At 37.1% G+C, this 20,354-nt stretch overlaps 1 protein-coding gene across 1 annotated transcript in view; it reads right to left on the bottom strand.

Annotated features, from left to right (window-relative positions):
- The window catches only part of IL33 (interleukin 33), a 40,782-nt gene extending 22,624 nt beyond the window's left edge, over positions 1-18,158 (bottom strand). The window contains exons 1-2 of the mRNA XM_021682406.1: positions 18,144-18,158; positions 15,791-15,839 (exon numbers count right to left, since the gene is read on the bottom strand). The gene's annotated coding sequence lies outside the window, so the exon portion shown is untranslated. The remainder of the gene's footprint in view (positions 1-15,790; positions 15,840-18,143) is intronic.
- Between the last annotated feature and the right edge of the window lie 2,196 nt (positions 18,159-20,354).

Raw genomic sequence — 20,354 nt, 5'->3', positions numbered from 1 at the left:
TGTCTGCCAAATGCTAGAGACAGGGTAGACAACTACGTGAAATACAGGGCCCAGGAGATAAAGCCCAGGATATGCCTAATATGGGGATTCTAATAATGCATGGCTTAAACCTGAACACCCAAAGGGCTGCACTTGCAGTGTAAGGGTGATTGAGATAAATAAACCTCACTTGCAGAAGGGCACCACTAGGAAGTTTGTTTGAACTCAACTCTGGCACTGGATAGAAAGAAAACCATTCTTCTGAGGATTTCTCTCCTCACGAAAAGTCAGACCTCGTATGGGTTTGCAGTCTGAAATCACACTACCTGTGTGTTTCCAAAAGTCTGAAATAGAGAATTAAATATAAAATGGTTTTAGGTTGGTAATTCCTCAAGAAAAATGGGAAAGGCAAACACAAGTCTTATCTTGAACTTAGCTGCAGCCCAAGCCACAGAGTATTCATTTACACAGAAAAATTTCCAGGGCAAATGAGTAGTTTGCCGTCAAAGTTTATAAAACAAACAGGAATACTAGGTACCATGGTGAGAACCACAGAAGGAACAGAGAGGCAGAAACCAACATGCAAAGTTGGTGTATGTATTAGAACAATCAAGAATGACATATAAAACACCTGATTTTAATATCTTTAGGTAGAGTTCTAAAAATATTGAAAACAGGAACAAGGAAAAATTAAATTTGGAGAAGATCCAAATAGAATCTCTAGAAATAAAAAATGTAAATTGAAATTAAAACTTCATTAAACAGCAGATTAAATAGCAGATCAGACATAGTGAACTAGATAAAGAGTCAGTGAACTAGAAAATATATCTGAAGATATTCTTTGGAATACAATTCAAAGATACATAGAGATGGAAAATATGGAAAAGGGGGTGAGAAACTTGGAGGACAGATAATGTGTATCTATTTGGAATTTTGGAAGGGAATGATAAAATACGGAACGGAAAATATTTGAAGGTATAAAGACCGAGAACTTCCAAAATCATTCAAAGACTCCAATTTTCAGATCTAAGAATCCCAAGCAAGTTAAAAAATGAGAGAAATCCATATTTTAATATATTAATTATGAAACTGCAGAACATTGAAAAAAGAGAGAAGGTAAGGAAAATGAAGCTATTGGGGTGAGGAAAAAGAAAATTTTGATTGGGTTTATGGATGGATGGTTGTTAGTCTTAGAGTAGTCCCCACTTTCACAAACCTGTGAAATTAACATTAGGTATCTTTGGAACCATTAAGGGCAGATCTTCACTCAAAGTCACATAGGGAGTGGGTACATGGTGGAGTCAGGACCAGAACTCTGGTCTCCCAACTCACAAAGTGGTAGCTGTCACTGCTCTTTCCTCTCTACCCTGCTGCTGTTTCTTTAAGATATTAAACAATAGCAAAGAATAACAAAGTGTGAAGAAAGCACAGGCAACAGTTTCAGTTTATCAGGGAAGTTTTTGGCACTGTCCTTATGTATCATATATGGAATTTAATAACTATTTTAATACATTCTTACACAGTACAGTGTCCCATCTCTAGGAACTGATGAAGCTGCTCAGTTTTCCAGGTGGGGGTAAGGAGACATAGCCTTGTTTCCTTTAAGCTTATAAAATAATGTGAGGGTAGAATGAGAAAGGTTTTAGAAGATGTAATTAAAGCAGAGTCACAGAAAATAGTTCTGGCACAGCATTCTGTATAAGGTGGCAGAAGAACAAGTGGAGATGGATGCATGGAGATAGATGCAAAATCTCAATCTGGAGAAAGGCTTTGCTGAGAAATACACATAGAGAAAGCAGGTATCAAGCCACAGCATGAGTATATACCTGAGTCACTAAGTCATAAATCAGTACTCAAAACTGGAGATGAAATACAATCTGTTTTGATTCAGTTCACTGCCTTAGACCTGGATTGTTTTACTTTCTAAAAAGTTTATTTATACTGAGATCCACAAAGGAAGACAATCTGCAAGGGTTTTGTCTCAAGACAAATCATTTGTATATATATCAAAATCTATCATCTCTGTTCATGAAAAGATAATAATTGCATTTAGGTATATGTATGTATGCAAGAATTATTTCTGAGTCTTGCCTAATTCTCTACAAATATATACCAACATGTGTAAGAACATCTGGAATTAGCAACAATACAAGCAAAATAGATTGCTTAACCAAGAATGAAAACTTGCACATTACTGTTAGTTTTGACTCTGGGGATAGTGCCCAGACTCCAAAGCCTGAAGTACTTTAATATTTGTATAATTTGAAATCCTAAAAAGGATACAATTCTTTGGGAAGTATCCTAAATTTTATCAGGTAACTTGCTGTTTGTTTTTTAAGAGAAACATGAGATTTTTAGACAAGCAAAGATTTAAATTTTGAAGCTCATCTTCAGAGTAGAATGTAATATATATCTTTAAATTGGCTCACTTGTAAAAAGACAGGCTTGGGTATGGTACATATTTCAACCACATAAAACATTGAAGAGGAGAAATTTATTCCAGATACCACCAATATATATTTAAAGCCAGTGAAAGTATACCTAACTTCAATTTCCAGTGCACAAGGATGCCACTTAAATACTTCAAGAATTGATCCTGGGAGCTAGCAGGCTTTGGAAAACTAAGGTATAACAAGACGAATTTCTAAAAGGATGAGCCAGATATTTATGGAAATGGGGAAAGAGGAGCTCTAGTCTCTAAAATTTAAAAGCAAGAGAAGACAGCCTGAAGCAGCAGCTGAGGTAACAAAACTTTGTATTGGTGGAAGATAAATGTAGCAGACCTCCTTTAAAAATAAAAACCTTATAAAAAAAAGTTTTTAAGAGTGGAGATCAACTACTGGTTAGTCAAGTGCTTGCTAATTATATTATGAAGACTAAAGATAAGTTTCAAAAATAGATATGAAAAGATAAGTTTCAAAAGGTAAGTTTTAGGCTTCTGACACCCAACTAGAAGGTAAGAATTGTCCTTGTGCTAAAAACACAAACCAGTCAGCCAGTCAGCCTTTATTTTGATGTCACATGTAAAACCTTAATATGATCTGTTTTATCAATGGTTGTGATAGGGGTGCCTGGGTGGCTCAGTTGGTTAAGTGTCTGCCTTCAGCTTGAGTCATGGTCCTGGGATCAAGCCCCACATCAGGCTCCCTGCTCAGCAAGGAGTCTGCTTCTTCTTCAGTCCCTCCCCCTTGCTTGTGCTCACTCTCTCTCTCTCAAATAAATAAAATCTAAAAACAAAACAAAACAAAACTCAAAAAACTCCAAATGTTTGTGATAAATTACACAAAGTGGATACTTTGTTAAATTATATGTCATTTGAACAATGTTTTAATCAAGAAAATTAATCAGGGTGGATTATTATTAACTCATAATGATTCAACAATACCTCGACTAAATTTTTTTAAGTATGTTGTATTCAAAGTATATAAAAACTAGCTCTTTCTGCCATCTTGGAGCCGGCTGGGAACAGGACTCCTAAAACAACGAAGTCTGTGGTCCAAGGCCATTTTTGCTGACTATAAGTGGGGTCTCTGGAACTGGAGGGAGCACACAACTCCTCTTAAAATTGAAGGTGTTTATGGTCGAGATGAAATTGAATTCTATGTAGGCAAGAGATATGCTTATGTGTACACAGCAAAGAACAATACAGTAACTTCTGGTAGCAAACTGAGCAAAACCAGAGTAATCTGGGGGAGTAATTTTGTGCTCATGGAAACAGTGACCATGGTTCATGCCAAATTCTGAAGCAACCTTCCTGCTAAAGCCACAGAATCCATGTGATGCTGTACCCCTCAAGGATTTAAACTTACTGAAAAGTAAATAAATAAATGTATAGATTTGTTAAAAAAAAAAAGTCTACAAAAATTAAATTTGTGACCATGGGGTTAAGAGAATAATCCCTGCTTTTTTTTTCTACTATGGTATTACACTTAAAAAAAAAGTGATTCCTGACTTTTTTTTCCTGAAACCCACATACAATATGATGACTTGTTTTGTTCCCTAATTAATGTTGCTTTGTAACTTGGAAACAATAGACAAATGCCTCAACTCCAGAATTACAATCTTAAGGAAGACATGTTTTTCTCTAAATTGTGTTTGCCTAGCTAACTCAAGTCTGGGGAAAAATTACTAGCTGCCCCAGACTGAAATAGTGTATTTCTAAGAAAGATAAAGAAAATGCATGCATTAAAGGAGAACCACAATGCCCACCTATCAGAATGGCTAAAATGAGGAAGATAGAAAATATCAGTATTTGCAAGGATTTGGGACAAATGGAATTATTTTACATGGCTGATTAGAGTATAAATTGCTACACCGACTTTGGGAAAAAATTTGGTAGTATTCAAAAGCATACTTTTGGCCCAACAATTCTACTTGAAGGTATATATGAAAGGCATAAAAATGCCAAAAGACATAATAAGGGAATGTTCATAGCCGTCTTAGTCATATAATGCTAAGTTGGAAATATTGAAAATGTCCATCTACATTATAATAGATAAATTGTTGCACATTTATTTAGAGGAATTCTAACCAGTAATGAGATAAACAAGCTACATCTATGTGCAGCTACAGGGATGGATCTCACAAACACAATGTTGAGTGAAAGGATAGATGCAAAGGGGTATATACTGTATGAATTAGTTTATAAATAGTTCAAAAACCCCACAGGCAAATTGAACATATTATATTAGAAAACATAACGCTATTCTTGAGGTACAAGGTAGTGACTAGAAGGTTCTTAGAGTTCTATACTCATCTATTTCTTTAAATGGTTACTTATGTTTGTTCACTTTGTGACAATTCATTAAGCTATACAGTTATGATTTATGCAGTTGTGTGTGTGTGTGTGTTATATGTGAATGAAAATTTTTTAAGTAAAAGAAAGAGAGACTGTCAGTGAATTCTAAAATATACAGGTTCCATATTTTTAAAAAAGATTTTATTTATTTGACAGAGAGAGAGAGACCACACACAAGGGGAGAGGCAGAGGGAGAAGCAGACTCCCCACTGAGCAGGGAGCCCGATGCGGGGCTTGATCCCAGGACCCTGGGATCACAACCTGAGATCATGACCTGAGCAGAAGGCAGACGCTTAACAGACTGAGCCACCCAGGTGCCCCCAGATTCCCCATTCTTAAGTGTGGTGGTCAAGGAGACTCATTGACAGAATTAAGTAAGCACTCTATATCATGGTTGAAAAAATTAAAGAAGTGTCAGCATCTGTGTTTAAGAATGCATTGATCTGTCAGGAAAATGGTCAGATGGGAAATGCACACATTCTCTTCTTCCCTTAGTACAAAACAAGTGGTTCTGATATGCCTGATTAAAGACTTAGTTTTCTGATCTGAAGGAATTGAAAGTTGCTCAGATTAAAAGAGATTTTTTAGGTGTTTTTGAAATAAGGCATTTTGAAATCCTCATGGTAACTTTGAAAAGAGTTTGGCTGCCCTTCTCAGAAGGTTTTTTTTTTTTTCATAAGTTCTTAAAAACCAAAAATGGCTGAAGTTCTGTGGGAATTAGAAGATGTTGAGAATTACCTGGGTTGAATGCTGTTTCTTAGTGGACAAATCTCTTTTCTTTCCCCAAAGAATAACTTTAGGTATGCAGAAACATAAGCCATTCGTGGCAATCCTGTCTGTCTGCCAATAATGCATCTAGGAGTAGGCATGTGACTCAGATCTTGTCAATGAGACAAAGGGGAGGTGTGTCTGGGACTTCTGGGAAAATTTTTTCCTTAAGAATAAGCACTTTTTGACATGCACTCACTTGGCCTCTGTGAGGATGTGATGTTCAGAGCTGGACCAACCATCTCCCATAAAGGGAGAGATCATAGACAGTCTGAGGACCGCAGAGCAGAACGGTGAGAAGAGCTTGGGTCTTTGGTGATGTCCTTGATTCTTTGCATCAATTGTGGGACTGACCACTTTAGAACTTCTTGTTAAGTGAGCAACAAGTGTCTTATATTTTAAGCCATGTTCAATTCATTATTCTATTTTTGCAGCTAAAGCATATCAAGTGATGCAAATTCTCTTTGTTTTTTGTCTAAATGTCATCACATTGGCTTTTTCTAAATCCTAAAATGAAATGGCAAACAACTAATGTATTCTGGACATTGATTTAATAATATCTTTAAATACGGCTGGATTATTTAAACATTTCCCCTGCCCCTCATGCTCAAAGCTCTTCTTTTTTTCTTTTAATTTAATTTTTATTTTTTGTTTTATTTTTAAAAAAGATCTTATTGATTTATTTGAGAGAGAGAGAGAACATGAGAGGAAGGAGGGGCAGTGGGAGGGGGAGAAGCAGATTCCTTGCTGAGTTGGGAGCCTTACAACTATTCAGGCAGGCCAATCCCAGGACCCTGAGATCATGACCTGAGCTGAAGGCAGACACTTAACCAACTGAGCCATTTAAGCGACCCCTTAATTAAATTTTTAATTAAATTTATCAAATTTTATTAAATTCAGTAGTGTTAACTAGATCTGTTCTGCAGCAGATATCTAGAACTTTGTCATCTTGCAAAACTGAAACTATATTCATTGCACAACAACTCCCTGTTTCTCCCTTTCCCAGACTCCTGATGACACTGTTCTACTCTCTGTTTCTATATGTTTGACTACTGTAGATACCTCATATAAGTGGGATAATATAGTATAGAGTATTTGTGTCTGGCTTACTTCACTTAGTGTAATGTTCCCAAGGTTCATCCATGTTGTAGCATGTGACAAGATTTCCTTCTTTTCAAAGACAGAATAATTATCTATTGTATGTATATACCACATTTTCTTTATCCATTTATCAGTGAATGGACATTTGGATTGATTTTACCTCTTGACTATTTTGAATAATACTGCAATAAACATGGGTGTACAAATATGTCTTCAAGATCCTATTTTCAATTCTTTTGGATTTATACCCAAAAGTGGATTGCAGCGTGATATAGTAGTTCTATTTTTAATTTTTTGAGGAATTGTCATACTCTTTTCCATATCAGCTAGTTTAAACACTTTAATATTTAAATAATTTTATATTTTAAACAAAATTATAGCATAATAATATGAATATATAAATGATACATTAAAACCAATAAAAATATATATGAAAGAAAATGCATGATATGTCAGAAATCTGAAGGATAAACTGAAATTTTTTTGTATCAGGACAAGACTTTAAAAACTTCTAAGTAACCATTTGATATGCTCTTTTAAAAATAAATTCAGACACAAAATGCTTTGAAACTAGAACTCAATCACAAGACGAAAGTCAGAAAGAACTCAAATACATGGAGGCTAAAGAGCATGCTACTAAAGACTGAATGGGTCAACCAGGAAATTAAAGAAGAGTTAAAAAGAATTCATGGAAACCAATGAAAATGAAAACACAACTGTTCAAAATCTTTGGGATGTAGCAAAGGCAGTCCTAAGAGGAAAGTATATAGCAATACAAGCCTTTCTCAAGTAATAAGAAAGGTCTCAAATAGACAACCTAACCCTACACCTAAAGGAGCTGGAGAAAGAACAGCAAATAAAACCTAAACCCAGCAGGAGAAGAGAAATAATGAAGATCAGAGCAGAAATCAATGCAATAGAAACTAAAAGAACAGTAGAACAGATCAACGAAACTAGGAGCTTGTTCTTTGAAAGAATTAACAAGATTGATAAACCCCTGGCCAGACTTATCAAAAAGAAAAGAGAAATGACCCAAATCAACAAAATCATGAATGAAAGAGGAGAGATCACAACTAACACCAAGGAAATACAAACAATTATAAGAACATATTATGAGCAACTATATGCCAGCAAATCAGATAATCTGGAAGAAATGGATGCATTCCTAGAGACGTATCAACTACCAAAACTGAACCAGGAAGAAATAGAAAACCTCAACATACCTGTAACCACTAAGGAAATTGAAGCAGTCATCAAAAGTCTCCCAACAAACCAAAGCCCAGGGCCAGATGGCTTCCCCGGGGAATTCTACCAAATATTTCAAGAAGAATGAATACCTATTCTTCTGAAACTGTTCCAAAAAATAGAAATGGAAGGAAAACTTCCAAACTCGTTTTACGAGGCCACCATTACCTTGATCCAAAACCAGACAAAGACCCCATCAAAAAGGAGAATTACAGACCAATATCTTGGTAAACATGGATGCAAAAATTCTCAACAAAATACTAGCCAATAGGATCCAACAGTACATTAAAAGGATTATTCAACACGACCAAGCGGGATTAATCCCTGGGCTGAGAGCTTGGTTCAACATCCCCAAATCAATCAATGTGTTAAAATACATTAATCATAGAAAGAACAAGAACCATATGATCCTGTCAATAGATGCAGAAAAAGCATTTGACAAAGTAGAGCATCCTTTCTTGATCAAAACTCTTCAGAGTATAGGGATAGAGGGTACATACTTCAATATCATAAAAGCCATCTATGAAAAACCCATAGCAAATATCATTCTCAATGGGGAAAAACTGAGGATTTTCCCACTAAGGTCAGGAACATGGAAGGGATGTCCACTATCACCACTGCTATTCAACATAGTACTAGAAGTCTTAGCCACAGCAATCAGACAACAAAAAGAAATGAAAGGCATTTGAATCGGCAAAGAAGTCAAACTCTCACTGTTTGCAGATGATATGATACTGTATGTGGAAAACCCAAAAGACTCCACCCCAAAACTGCTAGAACTCATACAGGAATTCCGTAAAGTGGCAGGATATAAAATCAATGCACAGAAATCAGTGGCATTCCTATACACCAACAACAAGAAAGAAGAAAGAGAAATTAAGGAGTCGATCCTATTTACAATTGCACCCAAAACCATAAGATGCCTAGGAAAAAATCTAACCAAAGAGGCAAAAAATCTACTCAGAAAACTATAAAATACTCATGAAAGAAATTGAGAAAGACACAAAGAAATAGAAAAACATTCCATGCTCATGGGTTGGAAAAACAAATATTGTGAAGATGTCAATGCTACGTAGAGCAATCTACACATTCAATGCGATCCCCATCAAAATACCATCCACTTTTTTCAAAGAAATGGAACAAATAATCCTAAAATTTGTATGGAACCAGAAAAGACCCCGCATAGCCAGAGGAATGTTGAAAAAGAAAAGCAAAGCTGGCGGCATCACAATTCCGGACTTCCAGCTCTATTACAAAGCTGTCATCATCAAGACAGTATGGTACTGGCACAAAAACAGACACATAGATCCATGGTACAGAATAGAGAGCCCAGAAATGGACCCTCAACTCTATGGTCAACTAATTTTTGACAAAGCAGGAAAGAATGTCCAATGGAAAAAAGACAGTCTCTTCAACAAATGGTGTTGGGAAAACTGGACAGCCACATGCAGAAGAATGAAACTGGACCATTTCCTTACACCACACACAAAAAAAACTTTAAATGGTTGAAAGACCTAAATGTGAGACAGGAGACCATCAGAATCCTAAAGAAAACACAGGCAGCAACCTCTTCGACCTCAGCCACAGCAACTTCTTCCTAGAAACATCGCCAAAGGCAAGGGAAGCAAGGGCAAAAATGAACTATTGCGACCTCATCAAGATATAAAGCTTTTGCACAGCAAAAGAAACAGTCAACCAAAAAAAGACAACCAACAGAATGGGAGAAGGTATTGGCAAATGACATATCAGATAAAGGGCTAGTATCCAAAATCTATAAAGAACTTCTTAAACTCAACACCCAAAGAACAAATGATCCAATCAAGATATGGGCAGAAGACATGAACATTTTTTCCAAAGAAGACATCCAAATGGCCAACAGACACATGAAAAAGTGCTCAACATCGCTTTGGCATCAGGGAAATCCAAATCGAAACCTCAATGAGATATCACTTCACACCAGTCAGATGGCTAAAATTAATGTCGGGAAACGACAGATGTTGGCAGGGATACGGAGAAAGGGGAACCCTCCTACACTGTTGGTGGGAATGCAAGCTGGTACAGCCACTCTGGAAAACAGTATGGAGGTTCCTCAAAAAGTTGAAAATAGAGCTACCATATGATCCAGTAACTGCACTACTGGGTATTTACCCCAAAGATACAAATGTAGGGATCCAAAAGGGTATGTGCACCCCGATGTTTATAGCAGCAATGTCCACAATAGCCAAACTGTGGAAAGAGCCAAGATGTCCATCGACAAATGAATGGATAAAAAAGAAGTGGTATATATATACAATGAAATATTATGCAGCCATCAAAAGGAATGGGATCTTGCCATTTGCAATGATGTGGATGGAACTGGAGGGTATTATGCTGAGTGACATAAGTCAATCAGAGAAAGACATGTATCATATGAACTCACTGATATGAGGAATTCTTAATCTCAGGAAACAAACTGAGGGTTGCTGGAGTGGTGGGGGGTGGGAAGGATGGGGTGGCTTGGTGATAGACATTGGGGAGGGTATGTGCTATGGTGAGTGCTGTGAATTGTGTAAGACTGTTGAATCACAGATCTGTACCTCTGAAATAAATAATACATTATATGTTTAAAAAAAAAAAGAAGAAGATAGCAGGAGGGGAAGAATGAAGGGGGGGAAATCGGAGGGGGAGACGAACCATGAGAGACTATGGATTCTGAGAAACAAACTGAGGGTTCTAGAGGGGAGGGGGGTGGGAGGATGGGTTAGCCTGGTGATGGGCATTGAGGAGGGCACGTTCTGCATGGAGCACTGGATGTTATGCACAAACAATGAATCATGGAACACTACATCTAAAACTAATGATGTATGGGGATTAACATAAAAAAAAATCTTCAAAAATAAATAAATAAACGCATGGTGTCAGCCAAAAAAAAAAAAAAGAGGGCACGTTCTGCATGGAGCACTGGGTGTGATACGCAAACAATGAATCATGGAACACTACATCTAAAACTAATGATGTAATGTGTGATGATTAATATAACATAATAATAATTAAAAAAAGGAAAAAAATAAATTCAGATAGCCAGGTGTGCCTGGGTGGCTCAGTTGGTTAAATATCTGTCTTCCTCTCAGGTCATGATCCCAGGGTCCGGGGCTCGGTCCCTGGGATTGAGCCCCACTTTGGGCTTCCTGCTCAGTGGGGAGTCTGCTTCTCCTTCTCCCTATGCCCCTCCCCCTTCTTCTGCTCTCTCTTGCTGTCTCTTTCAAATAAATAAATAAAATCTTTAAAAAATAAATAAATTCAGATGGACAATAGCAGTACTATTATTAATATTTTTACAGATTGTTATTATATATATAATATATAGATTATATGTTATTAATTTTACAGATTACCAATATAGTAGTATTATTACTATTTTATTTTTGCAAAACATCAATTGGGTTTGTTTACCAAAAATTTTTATGTGTATAAATTTTTGTGTAAAATTGATTATGAATAAAATAAAATAAAGTTGATTATGAAAATCATATACATATGATACATATTCAGTGGGTCATTGTGGTTGGACAAATAGTGACAAAATGCAATGACTTGTAAAGATTTTTGAATATCAAACTTCAGTTAACATTCCATTTATAAAGTGAACTGTTAAACAGGTTTGCATATCCTCCAGTAACTAATGTAGCTAATAAAGGGAAAAAAACAACTTTCAATTAATAAAGCATTATTTTCAAAGATAAAAGCAACAAACAATTGGGTAATAAAAAAATCTTTTTTTTAAAAATAAAGTATTTGTGGGACGCCTGGGTGGCTCAGATGGTTAAGCATCTGCCTTCCGCTCGGGTCATGACCCCAGGGTCTTGGGATCGAGCCCCACATAGGCCTCTCTGCTCAGCAGGGAGCCTGCTTCTCCCTCTGCCTGCCTGTCTGCCTACTTGTGAGCTCTCTCTCTCTGTCAAATAAATAAATAATTTAAAAAATAAATAAATAAAGTATTTGTATTTTATTTTTTCAGGTGTAGAATTTAGTGATTTAACACTTACATGCAACACCCAGTGTTCATCACACACACACAAAATCTTTATATATTTATAACAAAATAAAATTGCCAATATGAACTCATGATTTTATGTATATATGTTTCTTCCCCTATCTCTGTAACTGAACTGATTTAATGTCAGTATTAAGATGAAATAATCCAGTATATATCCCAGGGCCCATAGTTTGTAATCTAATAATGTTCTCCACTGAAGAAATCAGAGTTCTTTGGAGAATAGTTTATGTTATGGGTGGAAGAAATGAAAGATGAGCCAAAATAACTTGTTGCCTGAAAACAGTGATGCATTTTTCAAAGTTCTGAGGTGATTAATAAAAGAGCAAATGGGCCAGCATAAAAGGGCTTCTATGTGCCAAATTTGACCATTTGAATCAAAACAATAAAAAATATAGCTAATCAAAACAAGTTAAGTTTGAAAACGATTTAGTTACAATAATGTCAACAAAAATCATGAGTCCATAATGATACTCAAAGAAGAAAAACACTAAAAATAAAAACTGTTTTCTGTTAAAAATATTATTTCATTTTACCTTTATTCAGAAGTTAATTGTAAATATATTTCCATAATAAGTGAAAGTTTTCCCTTGTACAAAGACTGAAGTTACATCTTGCATAACTTCTGTAGGAATTTCCACCTTATTTTGGGATATGCTTATCAAATAGTAACAGAAATACTGGTCAAGTTGTTAAAAGTTCTGTAAAACTTTAGATATTCCACCCTACCCTTACTGCTACATTATCCCAGATTAGTTGGTATAGTACAAAGCCAGAAAGAGAGTCCCTCCCAATGCTGGTGTTCAGCTGGCATTCTCCATGTGGCTGGTTCTTTTCCTATTTATCTCTGCTCATGTCATACCAGCTGTTTAATATCACCCCTGGATAAACCATGAGATTTTTTTTCACAACCAAATAGCCACCTAGTAATACACTGTGTCATGTATTAGATGATATTAAATTTGATTATTAGAAGAAATTTAAAAATTAAGAGTATGGAAGTGCCTGCCCTCCTTTCTGTTCTTTCTTCTTTCTTTCTTTCTTTCTTCTTTCTTTCTTTCTTTTTTCTTTCTTTCTTTCTTTCTTTCTTTCTTTCTTTCTTTCTTTCTTTCTTTCTTTCTTTCTTTCTTTCTTCCTTTCTTTCTTTCTTTCTTTCTTCCTTTCTTTCTCTTCCTTCTTTCTGGAGTGAGGGAATGGTCACATTTTAATGTCCCAGTCCTTGGGCGCTGGGCTGTCCAGCACCCAGCCATTCCTCATGGCCTAGCTGCTCATGCTGGTGGTGGCTGGCCCGCTTCATCAGGGCTTTCAGCAGAGGCTGTCCCATCTTCCTAGGGCACCAATTTCACATCCAGCTCCAGCTGACCCATGTAGAAACTGAGGGCAGAAGCCCAGAGCAGGCCCATGGCCAGAACAGCCCCCATGCCCACCAACTAGGGGGTGCTGCCCCACACCATGCACAGGCCATGCAGCAGGAAGAAGCTACTGGCAGTTTCCCAACCCATGTCAAGAGTATGGAAGCTTTCCATTCACAGGTGTGGAGGTTCCTGGCCGTTGACCTGAAAAAACTTAAGTTACAATCCACCCCCTGGATATTTAATTCCTGTACAAGTTTAAACAGAGCTTCCTTGTGCAACAATCAGAAAATAGAACTCAGAGGGCTGGAAACTTGCCCGTGATTGTATGACAAGCCTTTGTCTCCCACTTTGCCTACTTCATGGGCTGCTCCAGCTATTCCCCAAACTGCTGACTTCATCATCATTATGTGGGATTCTAAGTAGGTTCAACCTTGGTTACTTGGTAACTGGGTGTGTGGTGAAAGCTACTAACATGGAAAGACTTAACCACCTCTCTTCTTCAAGATAAGACTTAATTGTTCTTCTCCTCTGGACAGATAATGACCTCTTCCTGAGTATACCCCGATGATGCAGAGTGAAAGAATATAACTGGTGTTCCTTCCTTTGCCAAGAAGAGGACTCGCATATAACAGGTACAGAAGTTATCTGGACCTAACAATGAACAACAACCCTAGAGGTTAGGAGTCACTGCATTGGTCTGCCAAGAGAGTAGTCTAAATAAACCCAGATGCTCATTTAGGAGCATATATCATAAATAACCAGAAAAAAAATTGGATGCTGCTAAAAAATGGACTTCTATCTAATTTTTATACTTTTATGAATTTAGAAATACAAGGATTTATAAACAATAGTATTTTTCCAACTGACACATCAAAATGCAAATTGTTTTAATGCTTCTAAATGCTGAGTCTGATCTCATGGACCTCATAGTAACAAGGAGAAATCATGCTACTTGACATAATGAAAGGTAATAATAATTAGACAACCAGATGTAAGCATTACATGTCATGTCTTAAGCATAGGAGCCTCCAAACTTTCTTAGTAAAACAGCTTATACTCCTTTGAGTTAATAATATCCAATTTATTCTATTAACCACCACACTGTGACAATTATGATTACGGTAAGAAACAATATGATTCTTGAGTAAGTCAGTGAAGATGAAATATGCACCATCTTTGATAAAGTAGTGCTGTATATACATTCAGGTAATATGGATCTTATATAGGTCATAGTGAAGAAAAAAAAAAAAGGAAGCTGAATATATCCACCAAATTACATTAGAATGAATATTGGCACCTATGTCTGTGGCTGAAACTTTCTTTTTAAGCAGACTCCACACACACGTGGAGCCCAATGAGGGCCCCAAACTCACAACCCTGAGATCAAGACCTGAGCTGAGATCAAGAGTTGGATGCTTAACCAACTGAGATACCTAGGCACCCCTGAGGCTGAAACTTTTTAAAAAGATTGGAAAGAAAAATTACTCAGATAAGCTGAATACTACAGCTACTACTAATTTACCAATATGAAGCGGTCATGCTGATTATCGATGAAGTTTTGTTCAAACAGGATTGCTAAAGAATGTGGACAAGTAATACATATATGTACATATATTAATACATAAAAGATAATGGAAAAATATAACCTCAGGAAGGAAAAATTTTGGAACTAATAAATTCAGGCTAAGGGAATATTCATGTTTGTATATAATAAGCCCCCAAAGAACACAAGAGAAAAAGCACACAATCTCCTAAGGAAAAAAATGTTAACTGCTTAAATAACATTTCTGAAACAACTGCCACTGATAGAGCCAACAGGCTAAGAAGTGAGAGTGGTTGATATTTGAACACAGCAGACATGCAAAACTATGAAGTTCTGTCAAAGTCTTTTAAAAAAATATTGAATCTTTGCTAGGAAATTCAAAACAGGATGCACTAGTGTTGCTGGGGAAAATTGTGGCAATCATCTAATTAATAAGATGTTCAAAGTGAAGAGGAATTAGATGTAGACTGTTGTGCTAATTAAAAGTGAAAGCACCAAGCCAAGTTTGTGGGTGGACCCCTCTTGGTTCTGGCAATACCAATGGGAAAGAAAGTTACATAAGAAAATAGTGGCTGGCAGGGAAACTTTCCCTCAGATGTCAATGAATGTAACCCTAAAAAAATAGGTGGAAGGTTTTATGTCATCTCACTAATATTTTTACGTTTGAAAATTATGGACACTTTGAATAGAAAATGGCTTTACAAGATTAAAGTCTCACTAAATGAAGTGTTTGGAATCCATCTTCCTTCTTGGTTCTTCTCCTTCATGGGATGTAACTCTGGGTTTTAACCTCTAATTTGAAATTTACTGATTGAGTTATCTTGGGTTAGTACAATCTTTACAAATTTTTCTTGCTTAACTTTATAAATGGAGAATGTTATCTCACAGAGATGCTCTGAGGATTAAATGGGATAATGTGAGGAAAATATCTCATATTTAGTACATGATCAGTGATTAATAATAGTTACCATTAATGACTGCTTCCGACTTGCTTTATCTTCATAGGTATCAGAACACCTAAGGTACGATGTTTTGTTATTGTTACTGTTTTGTTTGTTTTATATTTTGCACCAGAGGAAAAAAATTCAGGGTCAGGAAAATTAAATAAGATCCAAAATCACACAGGTAGTCAGTGATAGATGATGGATTTAAGGCCTGTCTGAATAAAAAAAAATCTGTGTGTTTTTACTATTATGCTATATTGCACTCTTCACATAAAGCAAAAACAAAACCAAACATTTTTACAGAATATAGCATGATCTACTGACAATAACAAGGCCAGCATGTGAGTATGTGCCAGGAGTCTGTTATAGGGAGGAAGTGGCCCAAACTCCTTACTTCCCCATTACCATCCTGCAACAATGAACTTTGGCTGATGTGTAAGGCTGTGTTCTCTTAAAGCTTACTTTTGCATGCAAATGTCAGCACCAGAGAACCCTGAGGGAAACTGAAAAAAGATTAGAGGTTCTACCAGGATTTCCTGAAATCCTTGAACCAATCATCATTTTGTTTAAAGGAATTAAGTTTTCTTTCTGCTATTCAAGGAAATTATTTTTGGTCTTAATGTTTCAAATGTCCCTGCTACAACCTGTGATATAAAGAAGAAAAATTCTGACTGACACTTTTGATTTCCACCGTGTTTGCCAGAATTTCAACTTGTTGAGTAAAAGATACATTGATTTTGGCAGTCACACTCACATCTCCAAAAATGACCTCATGCTCTCAGATTTACTGGCATAAAAATTCCCTAGGGTATATTTTTTCTTCCCTAAATGCGGTCCCCTCTGCAGAACTTCTCTGTAAAGGGTTAATTCTGCATGCATATCTCCAAAAAAGGCTTGTGCTGTCATATTTACTGGCATAAATATTCCTTGGTGTTTATTTTTTTTCCTCCCTTCAGTGCTACACACACTTAAACACACCCCCACAGCATTTCCCTGTAATGATTTAATTCCCCCATGGATGAACTTTTTACAATTGAATCTCAAACACATTCCCAGAAGTTAGTTGTAAGCTCTGTTTCTTTAACCCTTTGCTGAACCTAACCAGGAGAGGCGGCTCCCATTTCTCAGACTCCTGCCTTACTTTCAGCCCTGTTTCAAACCCTAAATAAAAGTTCTGAGAATTCTTCCTTCTCTATAAATGGGAAAGAGAAAGAGGTACATTCTGGCTGTAGATATTGTAAGCTAAACAGTGATGGGAAATAGAAAAATATCTAGATCATTGCTAAGAAAATGAATTATGCTGCTGCCAGTGAAGGACTGGTAGGAAATCTAGGATCCTTTCAGAGAAAAATGGAAAAAATGTGAAATTTGAACTGCAGGGAGTGATGCTTGTTCTTAACTATTTAAGGATACTACTCAACTCTATGATTCTTCTCAAGCACTCCAAACTTTGGAAATAGAGGATTCTGAAGTTTTCTGAACACAGAACTGTGCCTTTCGGGGGATAAAATTAAAAGAGGAGCAAAAAGTATTCTAAAGACAAATGTGACAAGCAATAGGTAAGGATATTGGGAACAGCACTGGACCACAGTGGCATACAGGGATGATTCAAGCTTCTGCTGAGGAGGGAGTGAGAGTCAGGAAGATCCAACCACACCTACTCCTAAACTCTCAAGTTTCCAAAGACCTGGAATCAACTTTGTGCAGCCATGATATGTTTGGATTTTTACCATTTTCTTTATTAAAATAGTCTGGAGGCATGTATTTATGTGTGGAAAGATAAGGCAGAGAAAAGAGCAAGGAGGAAAAATTGCCACAAGGCAGACGGCGAGAAAGAAAGTGAATAAAACACTCTTTTAAAGAAAGTGTCGAAATGAAGAATAGTAGCAAAACTAATGAGCTTTTGAACTTACTCATTTAGGATGACAATTCCTTATTTTTTCATAAATGGTTTATTTTTTGAGCAGATGATTTTGAAAGGATGGCCCCTCTCAGTTCTTTTATTTGTGCCCCTTTTTTGAAGTCACTGGTAAACAATTGTGAGTAGGTCTGTCTTGGATAAGCATTAGCAGTATGGAGTAGAATTATCAACTTGTTTTATAAAGTTTTGTGGTGGGGGATGGAAACTTACTATAAAGACTATTATAATCAATTTTAGAAATTTATTAATAGTTTTCCAAATCACCCAAAGGAAATCAAAGTGGAATTATAAGTTAGTAGCAACTGCTATTATCAACTTTTACTGGTATTGACAATAAATAACAAATCAGTCTAATCCTTTATTTTATAGAAATAAAAACCAGTTCTCCATGGTTCCCAAGATCTTATTTTACCAAACCTGACAAAAAATGTACAAGAATATTAGTTTTATTCTTACCGTGTAATCTTGTTTTGATTTCTTCTCTGAAAAGCTGCAGCTCTGTGTTCAGAGAGCTTGTAGTTTCTATTTATTACCCAAAGTTTGGCAGAGAACCAAATTGCTGTAAGAAGGAGATCTGAGAGGGTGAAATTTTGGCAGGATTTTAATTGTGTGAAAAGAGCCAATAGAATTACAATCCTGTCAACATTCAAGATTCCTACTTTCTGTCTTCTCCCCATCTCCATCTTAAAATTTAATTCAACAATTATAGATTTATGGTTTTTTTTAATTTCCACCTCACATCAGAATTATCTTATATGCAACCCCCACTCCCATCTCCAACTCACAATCCTCCTCTGCCCCTGCCCCAACACATTACAACTTGGCTGTCTTCAGAGTTGAACTTCACCTTCAGCACTGTTCATATGGAAATTCTTGGAGGGAGTTTTAAGGCAATAGTGAGAAGTTCCTGAATTTACCTTCTCCCGTGAACACTCCAAATCTACAGCTACATAAGAACCAATTCCCTCTGAAAAAGATCTGAAAATTAGATGAACTGCTCTCCACAACAAAAGGATACAACAAAGATAAAAGAACCACATCAAGATGGGGTAGGAGAGGCAGAGACACAATCTCACAAAAAATCCAACCCCTGGCATGGCAACAGACAAAGGGAAGGATGTCACCAGATGGGTGCTTTTCCCCGAGGAGTGAGGGTTAGTATCCCATATTGGGTGTCACAGCCTGTGAGATCTGCACTGGAAAGACAAGCTCCCAGAAATCTGGCTTGGAAAACCAATGCATCTGATGTCTAGGGGTCCCAGAATGCAATAAGAAACTGAGATTCTCTTCTTGGAGAGCTCACATATAGTCTTACTTGCCCCAAGACCCAGTGAAAAAACAGCAGTTTGAAAAGCACCTATACTATATGAGGGGCATTCATTTGCTGATCTGGAAGCATTGGCTGGAGGGGCATGGGACGACTGAGGTGCTTCCTGGAGAGGGAGATGCTGGTGGACACAATTGTTCCACTCTACACACAGTCTGCAAGAACAGGCAGATGAGTTCAGATGCAGCACCCTCTCACCACCTTGCTGTGAGGGGGGGGGCGTGGAGCAAGAAAGCAGATACAGCATGTGCTGAGGTCAGAGATCATGGGCAGTAGTAGTGCTCCCCCACTTTCTGGCTGGGGTGGGCAAGAGCAAGTAGTTACCACATTCCAGCTTTCAGCTCAAAGCTGGTGTGTGTGCACAGACAAGGTACTCTCACACTGCATTACTGAAGGCTGTGGGGGCATGCAGTGAAGACATTTGCTCACTGCATTTCTGAAGCTGGTGAGTGTGGCCCACCCATATAATCTTCCTTGCCCAAACCAGTGGGTATGCACAATCCACACAAGGGACACTCCTTGATTGCCTAGCTCTGGTGGCCAAGACTGTAACAATTGGAAAGACAGTTTTTGGCAGGCTATCAACCCCAAGGCACTGCACAGACAGCAGACTAAAACACAACTCCAGTCTTCCTTTGAAAAAGGCCTATTTATTTAGCTTGGAGCTTCAGCCTGAGGGACAGGCTTATAGTACCCCACACATCTAGAGAGTAAGGAGTGTTTCAAGGGGAATATAAGCAGGGATATACCATCCTTGCACACTCCCTTGGCCTTGCTAGAGGTTGATGGGACTTCCCAGAAAGGAGCTTATACACTCTATCACCCAACTATCACCCAGGGTACACTTCCATATCTCCTGGTCTGGAGGCCAGCAGGGATTGTGATTATGACTCTACAGGACTAAATATTTGTATACTTTAAAAGCTGCTGCCTGAGAGTGTGGTTTCCAGTCAGCCTGAAACTAGGTGCTAAATGAGATTCTTACCTTTGAATCACTGACCGTTCTTAACATACTCTCAACAATGAGGGAATATCAAGAATAAATCAGGCTATTAGACAATCACAAAGGTTTAAGAGAGAATCAAGAGCTAGGGTGAGATTGAATGAGAAGGTCATCATCTATACAAAGCTTCAAGACTGAGAGAGGTAGCTCTTTCACATAATACATAGAAATAAAAAGAGAGTCAAGCAAAATGAGAAAACACAAATATGTTCCAAACAAAAGAAATAAGACAAAGCCTCAGAAATAGACCTAAATAATATGGAGATAAGTAATGGACCTAATAGAGAATTCAAGGTAATGGTCATAAAGATGCTCACTGAACTTGGGAGAGGAAATG

The sequence above is a fragment of the Neomonachus schauinslandi genome, chromosome 13 (genome assembly GCF_002201575.2).
Source record: "Neomonachus schauinslandi chromosome 13, ASM220157v2, whole genome shotgun sequence".
NCBI classification, from domain to species: Eukaryota; Metazoa; Chordata; class Mammalia; order Carnivora; family Phocidae; genus Neomonachus; species Neomonachus schauinslandi.
This window is presented reverse-complemented; position numbering and strand designations above follow the sequence as displayed.